Source organism: Monodelphis domestica, chromosome 5 (genome assembly GCF_027887165.1).
Source record: "Monodelphis domestica isolate mMonDom1 chromosome 5, mMonDom1.pri, whole genome shotgun sequence".
Lineage (NCBI taxonomy): Eukaryota > Metazoa > Chordata > Mammalia > Didelphimorphia > Didelphidae > Monodelphis > Monodelphis domestica.
In genome coordinates, this window is record NC_077231.1 from 123,831,111 (window position 1) to 123,850,064 (window position 18,954).

An 18,954-nucleotide genomic window follows, 5' to 3' on the forward strand; every position below is an offset into this window, starting at 1 on the left:
TTGCAGATTAAATTTAAAAGTGTGCTGTGCATACATAAATATATTTTTCTTCAGAAAACTCATGGCTAAACATTTATTAGCACATCTCTCAACTTGACGGAATCTCCACCCTGCCAATTCTTTTGCCTCATCCTAAGATGACAGTGAATGATTGATGTGCAGTCAGAAGGATTATGCTCATACATCATATGTGCTTGGCTTCTGGTCTTTCCTGCTGTTTGCATTCTTGTTTCTGGAAGAGATTTCAGTAGTGAGAAGTTTGATTTGGAAGGTTCTACCCCTAGGCAAGGTCCTGACAGTCAGAAGTCTGGTGTTTAAGGGATCAATAACTATGGGAATATTGTTGCTTTTCTCATATAGTTTGGTAAAACAAGTCTAAAGGTAAAATGCCTCCACACATGGCAGGAGGTAAAGACTTGTAAATCTAATATCTGGGCAAAGATCTGTTGACAAAAATGTCTGGTATTTTTTATTGCTAATATATTTCTTTGATGATAACCCTTAAGTCTCTTCTTGACTCTAGATTATTACTGGAAATATGCTTTAGCCATAGAGCCATATTTCACCAAATGTTCATCTCTCTTTTATGCCTTTAATATAATATATTCTAGAATTCTATCTGAAATAGAAGTCAGACTCATCTTTTATAGTTTATAGTCTTCATTCTCTTCCTTTTACTTGTAATCCTCATTCTTTACTTTATCCCTTACTTCCTTGCTGTGAGTAATGTTTGCCAGCAAAAAGGAGGAGGGCAGAAGTAGGAGGAAAGGAACACACTTCAGACAAAGATAAAGCTGCCCACCAACTTTTGGCTGCTGAGGGAGCAAAAAATGTACCAAGTAGCACAGAAATGTAGCTGTGTGGAGATCTGGAAAGTGACTGAAGGAAGCAATGGTGGCCATGGGAAGAAGTCATTGTTTGACTTACCCTTGACATCACTCCCTATTTTCTTTGATAACAAACAAGCTAAGAGATTTCAGTGAAACACCAATTAATTGCCGGGGCGGGGGGGGGGGGGGGGGGGGGGGGGGGGGAGGGAGAATCACAGCTGGATGGCTCAGTGGATTGATAGCCAGGCCTCAAGACCAGAGGTACTAGCTCCAAATTTGGCCTCAGACACTTCCTAGCTATGTGACTTTGAACAAGTCACTTAACTCCCATTGCCTACCCTTACTGTTCTTCTGCCTCAGAACCAGTACACAGCATTGATTCCAAGATGGAAATTAAGGGTTTAATTTTTTAATTAAAATATTTTAAAAGAAAGAAATACCACCTAACTCAAATGAAAGCCATGTAAACAGCTGGAAAAGAGGATTCAAAATTCCAGTCAGTAATAGAAGAGTGAGCAAGGAAAAATCTATAAACTATAAAAGATGAGTTTAACTTCTTTTCTTGACAGAATTCTAGAATGTATTATTAAAGGGATAATAGAGATAGTAGAAGATGGCTAAAGCATATTTACAATGATAGCCTAGAGTCAAGGTAGAAGAAAACTCAAAAATTTTGAACATAAACAGATAAATCAGCAGGAAAGACACAGCTGACAAAAGGAAATATGGCCTCTTGATTTCAGTAAATGCGTTCAGACATTTTGAATAAATGCTACAAAAGAAAGGAAAATGATCTGTCCTCTTTGTTTTAAACATAAATGTCCTTGAAAGTATCTTATTTAGGTGGTCTCTCACTAAATTTTATTTAAATTTGTTTTTTTCACCATAATTGCTCACTGTTTTGTGAGGCATTATTTATATCTCTTCCATTAAATTTTGCCAAAGAACTTATTAGTATTTTTCTATCACTTTCTCAAGACCAAACAATCAACAACAACAATAAACAAATCAAGCTTTGATTTGTAGTGTTTACTGATTTCTGAGGTGTAAATGCTTATGAAGAAATTTAATAATTGATTTTTCCTAGCTTCCCTGTCTATTCTTTCAGTGATCAGATTCCATAAATTTGATAATCATTTATATCTAAATAACTTCTAAATCATATTTATGAGTCAACCCTCAATTTTCACCTGAGTTCTAAACTGACATTATCAACCTCCCCTTGTAAGCTCCAGGAGCATCTCAAACTCAACAAGCCTAAAACAGAATTAATTGTATTTCCTTAAAAATCTATCCCTTCTCTTACCTATCCATTTGCTTTTGAGAGCACCACAACTCTTATAGTCATCATACTTAATAGCCTTAAAGTTATCCTAGACTCTTTGTTCTCCCTTACTCAAAATATTTTATTAATTATCAACAAGTGTAGAGTCTATCTCTGCACCATCTCATATCTGTCCTCTACTTCCTTGGTTTAAACCTTAATGGACCTCCTAACTAGACTATTGAAAATATTTCTAAATTGGTCTTTTTGCTTCTAGTTTCTCCTCTCTCTAATATGCCTTCCATATAGCTGTCAAATAGATATTCTTATATCATAAATTTGCCCTTGTCACTCCCCTGCTCAAGGAGTTTCATTAATTTCTTGTTGTTTAGCAGCTGTTCTCAAATTATGTTCCAATGATCCATGTGGTTCCCTGAGAGCCTTTCATCAATCTTCAAGGTCAAAACTTTTTATTCATAATAATACTAAGATACTATTTGTCTTATTAAATACTCTTCCCTTTTCTAGCCTCTTATCTTTAAGACCATATTTTTTCATATACTTCAACCAAAATAACATAATGCAACAAATTAAATGCAAAAGCAGATAAAAGAAACCAGCTGTCTGCTATTAAATCAGACATAAAGTAGATTTGCAAAGATATAGAAGACAATGTCACTCTTCTCACTTTATTTTAGAAAATATAGTTATTTCTTATAAAGCATCATTTTATGTTTATTAGTGGTATTTTAAAATGTTGCCATTTTAAATTTTAAATGTAGTAAATATTGATAGATGTAAGTCACACAAAAACTCTTTGGGGCAATCAATAATTTTTCAGAATATAAAGTAGTTTTATAACCAACAGGTTTGAGAACTGCTGGTGGTTAGAATTGTAATAATAATTCATGGTTGATTTGGGACTTCAGTTTGAAAAGGTAAATAAAACTTAAAAAATATATATGACACATGTACAATATTTAGCATTTAACAAAAAAAAAATTACTTAACCTTATCAGAAGAAAGACATTCAGCCTTAATTCAGTTGGACATAGTTTTTGTGCATGTATTGCCATGATTATTTATGATTAGCAGTCCAATGGAGCATCTAGAGTGCCTTACGCCCCAGCCCAGATAACCAGGAAGCTATATCCTCAGTCCAAGTCTTAGCTCCAAGTGACAATTAAGTCTTCAGTTCCATTATAGTAGATTTTAAAAAGAAACTTACCTTCTAGCAAGAGATAGAGAACATTGAAAAATGTAAAATGAATGACTTTGACTATATCAAATTTAAAAGGTTTTGTACAAGCAAAGCCAATGCAACCAAAATTAGAAGGAAAACAACAAACTGGGAGAACACTTTTATAACAAAACTCTAACAAATCAAGCCATTCCCCAATCGATAAAAGATCAAAGGATATGAATAGACAGTTTTCATATGTTGAAATAAAAATTATCAATAAGCACATGAAAAAGACAATCTGTCTCTTTCACTTTAAAGAGAAAGAAAGTCACATAGAACTAAGGAACAGTGAATTTATCACCTGGTAGCCAGTCTACTCCTATGATGCTCCCTACAATCAAGAAAGTTTGTTGTAGGGCTGTTATTCAAAGCCTTCTAGCAGAGTGAACTCTGGTGGAGCTTGTAGTCTATTAGCATAGCATTTGAGAATCCAGGGGCACCTCCTTTCCATGATGTGGAATTGGAGTAGGATTAATTGGAGGCAAACATATCTCTTTATAACATCTAACCATCTTCCTAGTTCTGCCCTTTGGAGTCAAGTAGGATAAGCATGTTTGTATGTATGTGTACATATAAATATGTGTATGTATTTTCTCCACATGACATCCATTCCAACAATTGTCATCAGCTATTATTTTTCCACACATTTTCTCTTCTTTGAGCTAAAGAATTTTAGCTCCTTCCATAGGTCCTCTTTTCCATGTATCCATGTCCAATAATGTGATAGAGATCACAAGTACTGGAAAGGTTCAGAAGAAATTGAGATCAGTGAAGAATCAAGTGGTCACCAAAAGCAGAGATAGTTTCCTTTTGGTCTTTGTATCCCTAGTGTCTCATGCAGTGCCATCCACATAGTAGTTGCTTAATCAATATTTGAAATGACTTGAACTTGGCCTATAAAATTATACAAAGGACATGGAATTTGAGCTAAGGATTTGAGGACTGAGCATGCCCATCCTTGGCATGGCATGGTTCTCACAAATGCCTACTCATCCACAGAGAGCTGGCAAAAGAACATGGTGGCTCCACATTGGTGCCCTCAACAGTGGTGGGTGGTAAAAAGGAGACAGCTGACTTCCTGGCAACTGTGGGGTAAACAATGTAAACCAAGTAGGGGCAAGAGGAAAGTGTGGGGGCTGAGAAATTTAGTCAGATTTCAAAGAGGGAACAAGGGGCCACCAGCCCAGAGAAACAGTAGTTGTGCCAAAGAGAAATACTGAACCCTCCAAAGCAAACAGGAGGAAACTCCTGCACTATATTCAGCCTTGGGCAGATAACATGCTGGACAGATTCAAAGATGTATTTTCCTATTCTGCAGAAAATAAAGAAGTTGGAGGGGGAGCAGAAGGTATTTTAGAAGACTTCAAATATTTAAAAGGTTGGCAGGTGACAAGCTGTTTTTCTTTGTCTCTAAGGGTAGAAAGAAATAGTTTTATATTGCAGGAGGAGCATTTAGGAGAGAAACAAAGAACATTTTGACAGTCACGCTTGTTGAGTGATAGTTTTGAAATTCCACTTACAGTACTTCTGCTATGTATTTGAGACCTTGAAAAAAAGTTACCTATTTGTTTGGGTTATTAGGTTACTCTTAAATAAATGTAGGAAATAAATTATATTATTCTGGTCCATTTCATCTGGGAGAATCTAAAATTACAAATAGCCATGGCAATGCTGCTCCAGAAAATGAGACTATTTCTTGAATTTGTCTCCCTTTATTCTCAATGTGATGTTAGGGCTCATTATGCCCCTCCTTTCTTGTTGACATCACTATTGAAATAACTCAATAAGAACAGAATATAACCAAGTAATTGATACTAGGCAACTCCCAAGGGACTACATTCATCATTTCTCTGGCTTCACTTTGAAAGCAATATCATAGAGTAGGTGTTTTCCTTTTCTAGTGGAAGTTGACTTCTTTGCTAGAAATGGAATTTATTCAAGACATGGATCCAATTCGAATCTCTTTAAATATAATAGGAGATGTTCTCTCCTGATGAGTAAACAACGGCAAACCCAATGTTTTATGGGAGCAGGAGGAGGCAAGGCATGTTGTAAGTTAAATAAAGTGTATTCCCTAAGTTCATTAATGTCTATGAAAATCATTTATAAGGGTGACCACTCCACTAAATCTTAGCATTATATATTAGATCAGATGATAAAATAAATCTTAAATTGATACCTAATCTAAATTCAAAAGTTCGTATCATATAAACATTAGAAAAGGAAAGGAGCTATCTTTAACAACTATGGCTTCAGGGGAATTTCTTATATAACCAGCAATAAATTTGATTATAAAACATAAAGTAAATGTACATAAAGTACAAAAAGGACATAAAAGTAAAAATATTTGCATAAGCAAAGGAAAGACAATTAAGAATAAGAAAGGAATTGAGAAAAATACAACAAATATCTCTGATGAGGGTAAAATATTCAATATACATGAAGAATTTATACTGACATAGAAGAATGAGAGCCATTACCCAGTAGACAAATAGCCATAACATATGAATAGAAAATTCTCAAATGAATATAAATATTAATAACCATATAAAATGTTCCAAATCTCAAATTGTTGGAAAAAACTAAATTAGGTTACATGTCATATCCAATAAATGACCCGATATTTTTTTTAAAAGAGGAAAATAGTTGTTTTAATAGGGAGAATGAGAGAACTAATACACTTAATGGCTTGTTGGTGGATCTGTACTATAGTTTGACCATTTTGAAAAATAATTTGAAAAAAAAATCACTCAAGTGTGAGCATATTTTAATCCAGCTAAACTATTAGACTTCTGTCTTAAGGATATCAGGAGCAGATGAATAATACTCAAGGTAATTATAATGATATTTTTTGTAGTAGTAAAGAACTAGAAACAAAATAGGTGTTTACCAAATGTTGGATGGCTAAATAAATTGCAGTATATGAACATATGAAATAGTGACCATAATTATTTCATTTTATACTAATCAGAACCCTGGGCATTATTATTATTCTCATTTCACAGATGAGGAAATTAAGATAGAGGTCAAGTGATTTACCAAAAATCAGAAAGATTGCACAGTGTCTCATACAAGAGGTACTTAAAAATGTTTCTCTCAATCCTAGAAAAGCAAGTAAAAGGCTAGTGAAAATAATTAACAACTTTAGCAAACTTATAGGGTACCAAATAAACTGACATAAATCATCAACATTTCTATATATTTCCAACAAAACTCAGCAGCAGGAGTTAGAAAGAGAAACCCCATTTAAAATCATGCTAGACAATATAAATTATTTGTGAGTCTATCTGCCAAGAAAAACACAGAAATTATATGAACACAACTACAAAAAACTTTTCACACAAATAAAACTGGATCAAATAATTGAAAAAACATTAATTGCCCATGGGTAGGACAAACTAATGTAATAAAAATGATAATCCTACCCAAATTAATTTACTTATTCAGTGCCATACCTATCAAACTACCAAAAATTTTTATAGAATTAGAAAAAAATTATAACAAAGTTCATCTGGAAGAACAAAAGATCAAGAATGTCAAGGGAAGTAATGGGGGAAAATGTGGATAGGGGCCTAGTAGTACCAGATCTGACACTGTATTATAAAGCAGTAATCATCAAAACAATATGGAACTGGCTGAGACAGAAGGGTGGATCAATGGGATAGACTAGGCGTAAATGACCTCAGTAAGCTAATGTTCGATAAACCCAAAGATCCCAGCTTTGGGAACAAGAACTCAACAATAAGAATTTGACAAAAATTGATGGGAAAATTGGAAAACAATAAGGGAAAAATCAGGTTAGATCAATATCTCCCACCCTATTCCATGATAAATTCAAAATGGGCAAATGACTTAAATATAGGGAATGAAATCAGGAATAAATTAGGTGAAAATAGAATAGTATACCTGTCAGATCTGTGGAAAAGGAAGGAATTTAAGACTAAGCAAGAGATAGAGAACATTACGAAGTATAAAATGAATGATTTTTATTACATCAAATTAAAAAGTTTTGTAGAAAAGAAAACCTATACAACCAAAATTAGAAGGAAAGAACAAACTGGGGAAAATATTTATAACAAAACTCTCTGACAAAGGTTTAATTTCCCAAATATATATGGAACTAAGTCAAATTAACAGAAAAACAAGCCATTCCCTAATCAACAAATGGTCAAAGGGTTATGAACAGGCAATTTTCAGATGAAGAAATCAAAACTATCAATAAGCACATGAAAAAGGATTCTAAATCTCTTATAGTTAGATAAATGCTAATCAAAACAATTCTAATATACCACCTCACACCCAGAAAACTCTCCAATATGGCAGCAAAGGAAAGTGAAAAATGTTGGAGGGGATGTGGTAAACTTGGGAAACTAATACACTGCTGGTGGAGTTGTAAATTAATCCAACCATTCTGGAGGGCAATTTGAAACTATGCCCAAAGCACTTTAAAAGAATGCTAGCCCCTTAATTCAGTCATACCACTGCTGGGTTTGTACCTACAAAGAGATAATAAGGAAAAAGACTTGTACAAAAATATTTATACTCACACTTTGTGGTGGCAAAAAACTGGAAAATGAGGGGATGCCCTTCAATTGGGGAATGGCTGAACATTGTGGTATCTGTTGGTGATGGAATACTATTGTGCTCAAAGGAACAATGAACTGGAGGAATTCCATGTGAACTAGAAAGACCTCCAGGAACTGATGCAGAGTGAAAGGAGAAGAACCAGTAGAACATTATACACAGAGATGGATGTGGCACAATCAATTATAATAGGTTTTTCTACTAGCAGCAATGCAATGTCTCAGGACAATCCAGAGGAATTTTTTAGAAAGATTGCTATTCACACCCAGAGAAAGAACTGTATGAGCAGAAATACAGAAGAAAAATATATGATTGGTCATGTGGTTCAATGGGGATATGATCAATGTTTTTTATGTTAAAGGATCACTCTACTGCAAATATGAATAACATCAAAATAGGTTTTGAACAACAATGCATGTATGACCCAGTGGAATTACTTGTCAGCTCTGGAAGTGGGGAGGGAAGAGAGAAGGGGAAAAATCATGAACCATGTAACCATGTAAAAATATTCTAAATAAATAAATAAATAAATTTTAATGTCTCTCTCTCCCAGTCATAAGGTTAAAAAAAATTAAAAAGCTTAATCTTAGTGTAGGGAATTTTATCCTGTAGCATTCTGTTTGCTTTGGTTAGTTGTGGGTTATAGCTAAATCTATATACATTTAACCTTGTTTGTATCAGGAGGAAGGTGTCATTGATTTAGATTTGAAGACTGGAGGTAACTCTGTAGAGATGGTGCCCAAAAACTGGTTACAAGAAGCCTAGCAGCCCTTCTTTCCAGACAATTCTCTCATTTAGGGTGAGATTTCTCGGCATCCTCTCTGGCTTAGCTTGAAAATGAATTTGTGCCAGGGCAAAAAGATTATTTAAGGAAACAAGACCATTTCCCCCTCCCCAGTTAGTCAGTATTACTGATTTTGTTATGCCTATCTGTCAGCAACAAAATTCTATTGTTTTTGTGCTGCATTTTGGCCTTTGAGAAATCTTTTTCTCCCTACTTCTATATAACTGTGTGACATTTCTTCAAATATCTAAGAACTTTCATGTCTTATGTTTGCTACTCTGCCTAAACATACTTAAATTCTTCACCTGGTCCTAAGACAGCTTTGGTTGTATGACCTCACTTCTTGGTCCCTTCTTTTTATAATTTACCTTTAAAAATGAGAAGAGTCATAGCTTACTATGAAAATTATTAGTAAAGTGGCAATAAAGAGAAAGTCAATGAAAGCCAGTACTTCCCATTCAAATGAAATTCAGCCCCTTGAATTTCTAAATAAGGAAGTTGAATAGAGGCCCAATTGGGGCTGAAGATTTTTAATTATATACATAAATGCAGACTAGAAAGGAACCTTCTCCCCCACCCTCATCTCTACCCCCTACCTCCATACTTCCCACCCCTAAACTCCAAGAATCCAGACTGGCTTGGCTGTAGCCATGTGTATTGTGGTTTATCACATGGAGACTTCATTGTTTTTCACTGTAGACCACAACATGCAATTTGTGGAAAAGTGAGCTCATTTTGAGGCAGAAGATTTGATGTCTCCCATTCCCTTCTCCAGGCCCTGTTGTTGTTCTTGTTTGGAGATTTTTAAAATTTTTCACTTAACATGCTAAATCATTCTTTGGGCATTTTTTCAACATGTAACAAAATTTTCAGAAGGAAAATGACCCCATGTTCTTCATTTGAAGAGATAAATAAATCCTGTCATTTCTGAAAACATAGAAGTAAAAGACCTGATCAATGAGACTAAAATAAGGAGGACATCCCTGAAGAAAAAAAATCTCTTTGTACATAACCAAGAAATGGACTGAGCAGGTACCAATTGCTCCACTACTTAGCCCTAACCCACTCCCATCTTAAGTATCACAAAGGGTCCGGTGGCCATAACCTCTTGGTACTATAGTACATACAGGCTTCAGTTCTAGTTTGAGCCCTCCTGATTCACTGGGGTGTAAAAGGGAAGTGGGATTTCCAATAGAAGAAATACAATAATCATATATCCTTGCCTCCTTCCTCTATTTTATAATTTTGTTCAAGAGTTGAAGCATACCTCTAATGCCATCTAGTCCAACTTTAAAAAGTATTTGTATAAGAATACTCTGTACCATATACTTGGGGCAGGTGGGTAACACAGTGGATAGAGCACTGAGCTTGGCATCAGACAGACTCATCTTCATGAGTTCAAATCTGGTCTCTAATACTTATTAGCTGTGCAACCCTGGGCAAGTCACTTAATTATGTTTGTCTCAGTTCCTCATCAATAAAATAAGTTGGAGGAGGAAATGGTAAACCACTCTAATGTCTTAGCCAAGAAAACTACAAAGGGGTCATGAAGAACTAGACATGACTGAAAAATGGCTGAAAGAACAAATACTATCATATAATTGACAAGTTTACAGTCTATTCTGAAAAACCTCTAGTAAGAGGAAACACAATGCACAGACATTTTCATTTGTGTATTTCTCTAAATATTAGGACTACTTTATTTATGTATACCAATTGAAAATATAGTTCTCTGGAACTCATTGTACTTACGTTATCTCTGTCCTCTGAAGCCAAACAGAAAAAAGTCCAAGTACATGGTAGCCTTTAAGTGCCTAAAAAGTGTTTCTATATCCAACTTAGTTATTTTCTTCTTCTGCCTAAACATTCCCACTTCCTTCAAGCAATCTTCATATTATATGATCTTGTCATACTTTGCCATCCTCAATGCCTTCTCTTAAGACAACTATGAGATAATAAAAATGTATTTCTAAAAATATTTAGAACTGAACCTATTCTACGAGTTATCTTATCAAAACAAAGATATTCTCTAGAATTCTCTTAAGGAAGGCTAAGACTGCATTAGCTTTCTTGGCTTATGTCATATTAATAACTCATATTAATTAAACTCACAATCTTTGAAAATATTCACATATGTTTAGGCATGCTATGACCTAGATACTTCCCCCATTTTGTGTTTTTAAAGTTGATTGTTTTACCTCAAATTAAGGCTTTACATTTATCCCTACTTTTGGAAGAGGAAGGGCTTCATCATGAATTCAGATACTTATCCCCATTTTGCAATTTTATCATATCATTCATCTGTTCCCAGCTTATTATCAGTTCCCTTAAGTCCTCATCTATTTCCACTCTCATTCCAAGTTGAAGTTTCTAAGTACTTTTTTTTCACTCATTAATGCTAAATCATATTTACCAACATTTCTTTTCCTTTCTCCCCTATTCCCAAGGGAGTACCCAGATAACTTATTTTGTGTTGAGGTCGCTGAGTATCAAGATTGATTCTTTTTATTTCCAATTTCATCAATAAATTACATTCATTCTCTGCAGCAGATGCTTTACATAAACTGAAGTTTATTTTCTCAATGCATTTTGGTTATGCTCCTCATGTGCTCTGGAGTTCAAGAGGAGTTGACCAAGAGTTCAGTGAAATGGTGTCATTTGGTACATAATTAAATTAACATGGTAATTCCTTTACTTGCTCTTCTGAAGATGTCTTGTAAACTGTCTTTTTATTTAGTTGGATTTCTTTCATCAACCTTTGATCACTGGACCAAGATCACAAACTTTAAAAATACAAACAATGTTTTAAGTGGTCTAAAAATTGTGTAACTCTTGTCCCATCATGGCAGAGCTCTAGTTTTATTGGTTTTCCAAACTGACATATCCAGAGGATTCATCAACTCATTGTTAATCAATGGATAATTAATCTCTTAGTACTTAACTAGGCTGATTCTCAAAAGGAGATGGTTCCCAGCTTCTGCAAACATACTCACATCTCTTCTTTTTAAAAAACCGTTACCTTATGTCTTAGAATTGATACTAAGGATCATTTCCAAGGTAGAAGAGTAGTAATGTCTCCAGGCAAATGGAGTAAAGTGGCTTGCCAAGTGTTGTATAGCTACGAAGTATCTGAGGCCAGATTTTAACTCAGGACCTCCTGTCTCCAGACCTGACTCTATCCACTGAGTCATCTAGCTGCCCCTCATATCTCTTCTAACTTGGTACAACCTACCCACCTACCAATGTTTTTGTTTAGGAAAACTCCAATCACTTCCACACCATGATGATATATCAGGAGAGGATTTTCCTGAAAGAACACCTGATCTTAAGCTATATTCCTAAAGGCACAATGTTGAGAATGAAAAAGGTTGATGATTCTGTTGAACCAGAGGAGCAATAGTCAGGACACATCCAGAGGAGGGTCATGATCATGACAGTAAGAGGACTAGAGGTCATGCTACAAAAAAAAATTAGCTAAGTATTTAGTCTATATAAGGAAAATTTTAATGCAAAAGTATTATAATCTGTCTTCATAAATCTGATGGGTTCTCATGTTTAAGAGGAATTAAATTTGTTATACTTGGTGCCAAAGTGTATAAAAGTAGCCACAATTGAAGGTACAGAAGCTCAATATACAAAACAAATTCATAAGAATCATAACTGTCTAAAACTGACCTAACTTCCACAGGGAGTAGTAGAGTAGTAGACTTCCTTCCTGGAAGTCATCATACTGGATGACAACTTTTCATGAGTGCAGAAGGCTTTCTTCTTTAGGTACAGATTGGACTAGATGAGCTGTATTTAAACTTCCAAACCTGAGACTCTAGAACTCAGTGGAGAATGATGGTTTTAATTTATGATGCTACCTTGATGATCAAATTCATGAACCATTACTTTACTTCCTTAACTGACATTAAGTGAAAGTACTTTCTCCCTCCTTCACTCTTTCATAGTATTTTGTATATGCTTGACCTATTTATCCTTCAAATAATAGTCATATACAGGTAGGCAGCTGGATAGTGCAAAAAACAGATCAATGGACTAGTAGTCAATAAATGCTGAATTCAAACCTGTTCTCAGACACTTAATGGCAGTTGACCCTTAGCAATTCATTTAATCTCTGTCTGCTTCAGTTTCCTCATCCATAAACTAGGGATAATAAAAGTTTCTATCTCCTGGGACAGTTGTAAAGATAAAGGGAGAATATTTGTCTGCAAACCTCATATAAATGCTAGCTATTCTCCTTATAACTGCCATAGGAATTTTCCTAAAGTTCCTATATTATCATAAAGAAGATAGTATACATATAGGTAGATATATAGAAATATATATATATATATATATATGTATATGTATAAAGTAGATTTAAAGTAACCTTATCGGGGAAGCCGCTAGCAGTAGAGGGGTCTGAAAGGTGGTACTAAAGGTGATCCTTGAGGGAAGCTGAATATTCAAAAAAGGCAGAAGTGAAGCTGGCGAGCATTCCAAGGAAGGGGGACGCCTGGTAACAAAGCATACAAATGAGAGATGGAATGTAGTCTGTGAGACAGCAACTATACAAGTATGTTTAGACCATAAAAGGCATGGAGGGAAATTATTTGTAAGAAGAATTAGAAGGTAGGAAGGGACCAATTTGGGAAGTGTTTTCAATTTCATATTGAATTTACATTTTATCTTAGAAATAATAGTAAGATGCTGGAGTTGACTGAGAAGAGTGGCAACATAATCTGATCTGGGTTTTATAAACATCACTTTAGCAGTTACGTGGAGGATGAATTATAGAAAGGAGGCACTTGATGCAGGGAGACCAATTAGAAAGCGCTTACTAAAATTAGAGTAAGAGGTGATATTCTGATTAATGTGAAGGTTGTACAAGTGGAGAGAAGGGGACATACATGAGAAATGCTGTAGAGAGACAAATGAAATTATTTGGTAACTTTTTGGATTGTATAGGTGATGAGTGAGTAAAGAGTCAAATATGACCCTGAGATTTCAAAGGTGGGCAACCAAGGATGGGGATGCCCTTAACGGTAGTAGGGAGGATAGAAAGAGGAATGGGTTTAGGGGAAGGATAATGAGCATTTTTTTACCTATGTTGATTTTGATGTATCCCTCACTATAATGTAAACTCCTTGAGAGCAAAAACTGGGTCTTTAAAAAAACTTTCTCTCAAAAGCACAATACACAATTTTATATATTGTAGCTTTTTAAAAACTATTTTAAACTTTGTGGAGTTGAATTTTATTTTCTTCATACTCCCATGACAAGAACACATGTATTCAATCAAGAGTAGTGACTTGTCCAATCAACATTATTATGAATTGAGTAAGGTTTATCTTTTGTATCTGCTAACTTTCCCATCAAAGCATTTGTGATTCTTTGAATCAATGCTCCTCTATCCCTCCTGTCTTTATGCAACTCTAGATGCCCTTCTGTGGTCTCTCACCTTTATTCTCACTCTCAGAGAAGTGAATCATGCCCTGCAACACCCTGTTTCTTCCACCACAAAAATCTTTGGACCATATAAGTTAATTGTTCTGTGTCTTTGACCCTCAAAGTCCTATTTAACCACCAACTAAATTGGAGCATGAGATAATCAAGCCCACTAGGCCAAAATGTTACCTTTCTTATTGGTATTTTAGGCAGGTGCAATGGCTAACTCCAAACATAATCCCTTAACTACAAAGGCAGACATTGGACCTTAACTTAGAAGAGACTTGAAAGCCTCTTTAAGAAAGAGGCTAGAGATATTTGAAAAAAGACTGGATGACCACTTGCAGGAGATATCTTAGAGGACATTTTTTGCTCAGGTGAACCTGGAGAGAAACACTAATCAGCACATGCTAAGGATCTACAGTGTGTAGAGCTTTGTTTCTCTAGTCAGAGAAGGTATAAAATCTAAATTAGACTTGGTCCTCCTCTCAGTTCCAATAACAATAAAAGTGCTATGTGAAGTCATTACTGACCAAGAACATCTGGAAAGGCTTCCAGGAGGTGATATCAGGGTCCTTTTGGATTTTGGAAACCTGCTCCAATTCTAAGACTTTATAGTTCTATGCCAGGGTTTTCAGGCAGGCAATAGGATGATATCTGGGAGACAGGTTAACCATCTGCTCATAGTCCTTGGGTAACTGTTTCCTCTATTATAGCCAATCTAGGGTTCAGCATTTACCAAGGGCAGTTCCGGCAGCTAGTTTAGTCTAGTGAGTGAGGGGCAGGAAGAGAAAGAGGCCTCTTTGAAGAAGTACAGATTTTAAAAGTCAGTGAAATTATCTTAATGGGCCCTTGTATTATAAGTGTCTGCAGAGGCTACATTGTTTGACGTCTTGCTGTTGGGGAAACCAACTGTGTGATTTTCTTTAAACACCACTTTGGTTTTTCCAATTTTGTTTCAAAATGTTTGGAGGAGAAAAAGAGTTTGGCACCTTTAATATTTCTCTGGCATAAATCCAGTTTCAAAATCACTGATAGGAGTTGCCAGGCTAGGTAATGAGTAATCCTAATATTCTACACAAAGTACTTTTTACATGTGTGTATGTAGGTTTTTATTTTGTTTCACTATGTTTTCCTGGGAGTGGGTGGTAGAACCAGTAGAATGAATGATAGCTAAGCATGATCTCCAGGGAAACCATTTTTTTACTGATCAGGATAACATTATAGGGAGTTGCCCTGAAGTGTAGGAGGTTTTTTTTTTTCCTTTTCTTTTTCTTTTCTTTCTCTCTGCTTTTGCTGCAATGGGAAGAGCAACGGGTAAGAAAGAGTCAAAGAACTGTGTTCAAATTCTGATCCACTTATACTATCTATATAATAACATCAGGGAAGTCACTTAATTTCTCTTGGTCTCGGTTTCTTTATTTGTAAAATAAGGGCATTGGAACTTAGAACAGGGGTTCTTAATTTTTTTTTTTAATGTTTTAAACCCAGTGATACTGATATTGAACTGACTCATGAGAGCTGATGATTCAATTTTCAGTATGGCCTTTTATGCCTCAGAAATAAGCAAATGTTAACTAAACAATTCAGGGCTTGATTGTTTTATTGATTGTTTTCAACTTTTAAAAATGATGGGGAAATGTTAATAATGTCTATTAGACTGAAAAGTGTATCATGGATTCATATTTTTGTTTTTTTTGTTTTCCAAGGAGCCTATTATGAAGAATTGGTAAATATATCCTTTTCTGCCCCACTCTAATAGTCTGGTGAAGCCTGAATGTGTGAGCAGACATAAATTTAATTAGTAAGCAAATAGTCAATTTCAGGTGAAATTAGTTAAAATAAAATGCAATTTTTTTCTGCATCCAAGTTTATGGTCTTCCTGAAAACTATTCATGGAGCCTGTGGTAGGGACTCTGGACTAGATGATCTCTACAACCTTTTAGCTCAAAATGCCATAGTCCTCTAAGCCTGAGGCTTCAAGTCCATCCCAGATGTTAAGGGGCAGAACATTTCTAATTCTAACAAAAGATTGGGTATTCGTTGAAGTTGCTTTTCTTAATAGAGCTGATGAGGAAAACTGAGGAGGATCTATATTACATGTTGATTTAAATTCATTATTTTAACTTGGCAATTTGTGATTTGTTGATATTTATACTGTTATTTTAGGGTAGGAAAAAAAACATTTAGGGCAAGATTGAGTGTCATTTGTTTTTTACATAGAGGAAAGTCTCTTAATTGTTCTTCTATCTTTTTCAGTCCTGTCTGACTCTTCTGGACCTTATCTGGGGTTTTCTTGACAAAGACACTAGAAAGGTTTGCCATTTCCTTCTCTAGTTCATTTTACATATGAGGAAGTTGAGGCAAACAAGACTAAAATGATTTGCCCTAAATCACACAGCTAGTAAATGTATGAGGCTGAATTTGAACTCAGGAAGAGGAGTCTTCCTGACTCCAGGCTTATTACTCTAACCATTTTGCTCCCTAGAAGGAAAGTTTATGCAGGGGGCTTACCCAGTTATAGTCCAAGACATACTAGTGACCTAGGGGAAAACATACATATTTCTGCTAATCATAGAATGGCAGAGAGAAAAGGGAACTTAGAGAAATTATCTACTCCAATGCATTTGTTTTACAGTAAAATTGAGACCTCAAGAGAAATGGTTTGCTAAAAGTCACACAACAGACTAGAGATGAGGCTAGGATGAGAGCTCGAGCTTCCTGCTTTCCAGTCTAATCTCCATTTCTACTACATCCTGGCTGCTTCCTAACAAACAAACAAAAAAGCAATACTGATTTATTATTCATGGTACTGATTAAAAAGAAGATTTGTACTTACTAAGGTTAGAATGTAGGGACCTGAAAGAGTTAACATACATCCCTGAAGTGCCTCTCCCTGACTTCCACCCGCAGGGAAGGGTTTCTTACTCATTTGAAGGATCTGGCCCAACATGTTGTAAGAATAAGAACTTGAGACTCAAATAGGAACCGGGAATTCCCTTATTTCTTCTGAAGGAGAAAAAATAAACCACAAAGTTCAAATGAGTTCTTGAGGAATGCCTAAATCAAATTTGTTTGGTGATAAAGGGATTAAAGGATAGGAAGAAAAAAGCAGGAGAAGGAATGAAAATAATACTTGTGGTCTGGGTGCTCTGTTAGGCATATTTTTCATCACACTCACTGGAACAAGAGGGAAGACTCAAAGTGGACCTGGGGCAGACTAGCCACATGCTACAGACATGATGGTGCCATTTAAACCTGACATTTTGAGATGCTCTGCTTAGCAGGGGAAAGAAGTCTGGATTTCAAGATTTTTTTAAAATGAGATTGAGTCCCTATGCTACACCAGATGCAATGGAAAATGCATAACATCATAGATTTAAACCTGAAAAGGACCTTGCAGGCCATCTGTAGCTGTGGTGGTAAATAGAAATAGGGGTCACTTTCATAAATATCCCTGTAGGCTGCACACTAACTTAGCTATAAAATGTAATATTATCTATGTTTTATTGTATTTTTGTATTAACTATTTCCTAATTATATTTTAATTTAATTCGGCCACAGTTGGGGCAATTGGGGGAATATGCAACCCCAAGCAGTATGTTTGTCACTTCTGCTGCATGCAAACCCTTTCATTTACAAATAAGAAACTGAGCCCAAGAAGCAGAAAGTGATTTGCTCAAAGACGATGAGGATTCTGAGATGCCACTGCATAACTATCAGATTGATCAACAGAACAGAAAAGGAAAATGACAGATGTTGGAGGAGATATGGACTGTAGTTAGAGTAGTGCACTGGTCCAATTATTCTGGAGAGCAATTTGGACTCAAAGGAAAATAAAATTGTACTTACTCTTTGACCCAGCAATACCACTACAAGGCTTATATCCCAAAGAGATAAAAGGGAAAAGGACTATATTTATAGCAGCTCTGGTTGGAGTGGCAAAGAGTTGGGACATCCATCAATAACGGAATGGCTGAAGAAGTTGTCGTATGTAATTGTGATAGAATACTGTTGTGTTATAAGAGATGACAAGCAAATTAGATTTTTAAAATTCTGGAAATATTTATATAAACTGATACAAAGTGAAGTGAGCAGAATCCAGAGAACATTATACATTGTAATAGCAATATTGTAAATATGATCCACTGTGGAAGACATGGCTACTCTGATCAAGACAATGATCCAAGGCAATTGCAAAGGGCCCATGATGAAAAATTCTATCTACCTCCTGAGAGAGAACTTAGAAACTCTGAGGTCACATTGGATCATACTTTTTAAACTTTCTTTTCTTGGATTTTTTGTGTGTTTTTCTTTAACAACATGGCTAATATGGAAATGTGGTTTGCCTGATTTCACATGCATAATTAATATCATATTGCTTGACTTCTCAAGGGGTAGAAGGTGTAGGAAGGAGGGAAAAGAAATTAGAACCCAAAATTTTAAAAGAACGAATGTTTAAATATTTGAAGATGTAACTGGGAAATAAATTACATATATGTGGACAGGGTTATATCCTGACCCTGCCTTTTTCTCCAATCTCTTTAATGGTAAGCCTATCAATACTACAGTATATCCTATCATCTCAATATCATATCAATACCATAAGCAATTACCAAAGCTTCAAACATCATCTCTATACAAATGACTACCACATCTATATGTCCAGCTTCTCTCTCTCCTATGATCAAATATGACATTACCAATTAATTGCCTTTTGGACAATTTGAACTGAATGCCTCTTAAGCATGTTGGCCTCAACATGTCTAGCACAAAGCTCATCTTTTTTTTCTAAAATGTTACTTCTGATTTTTTT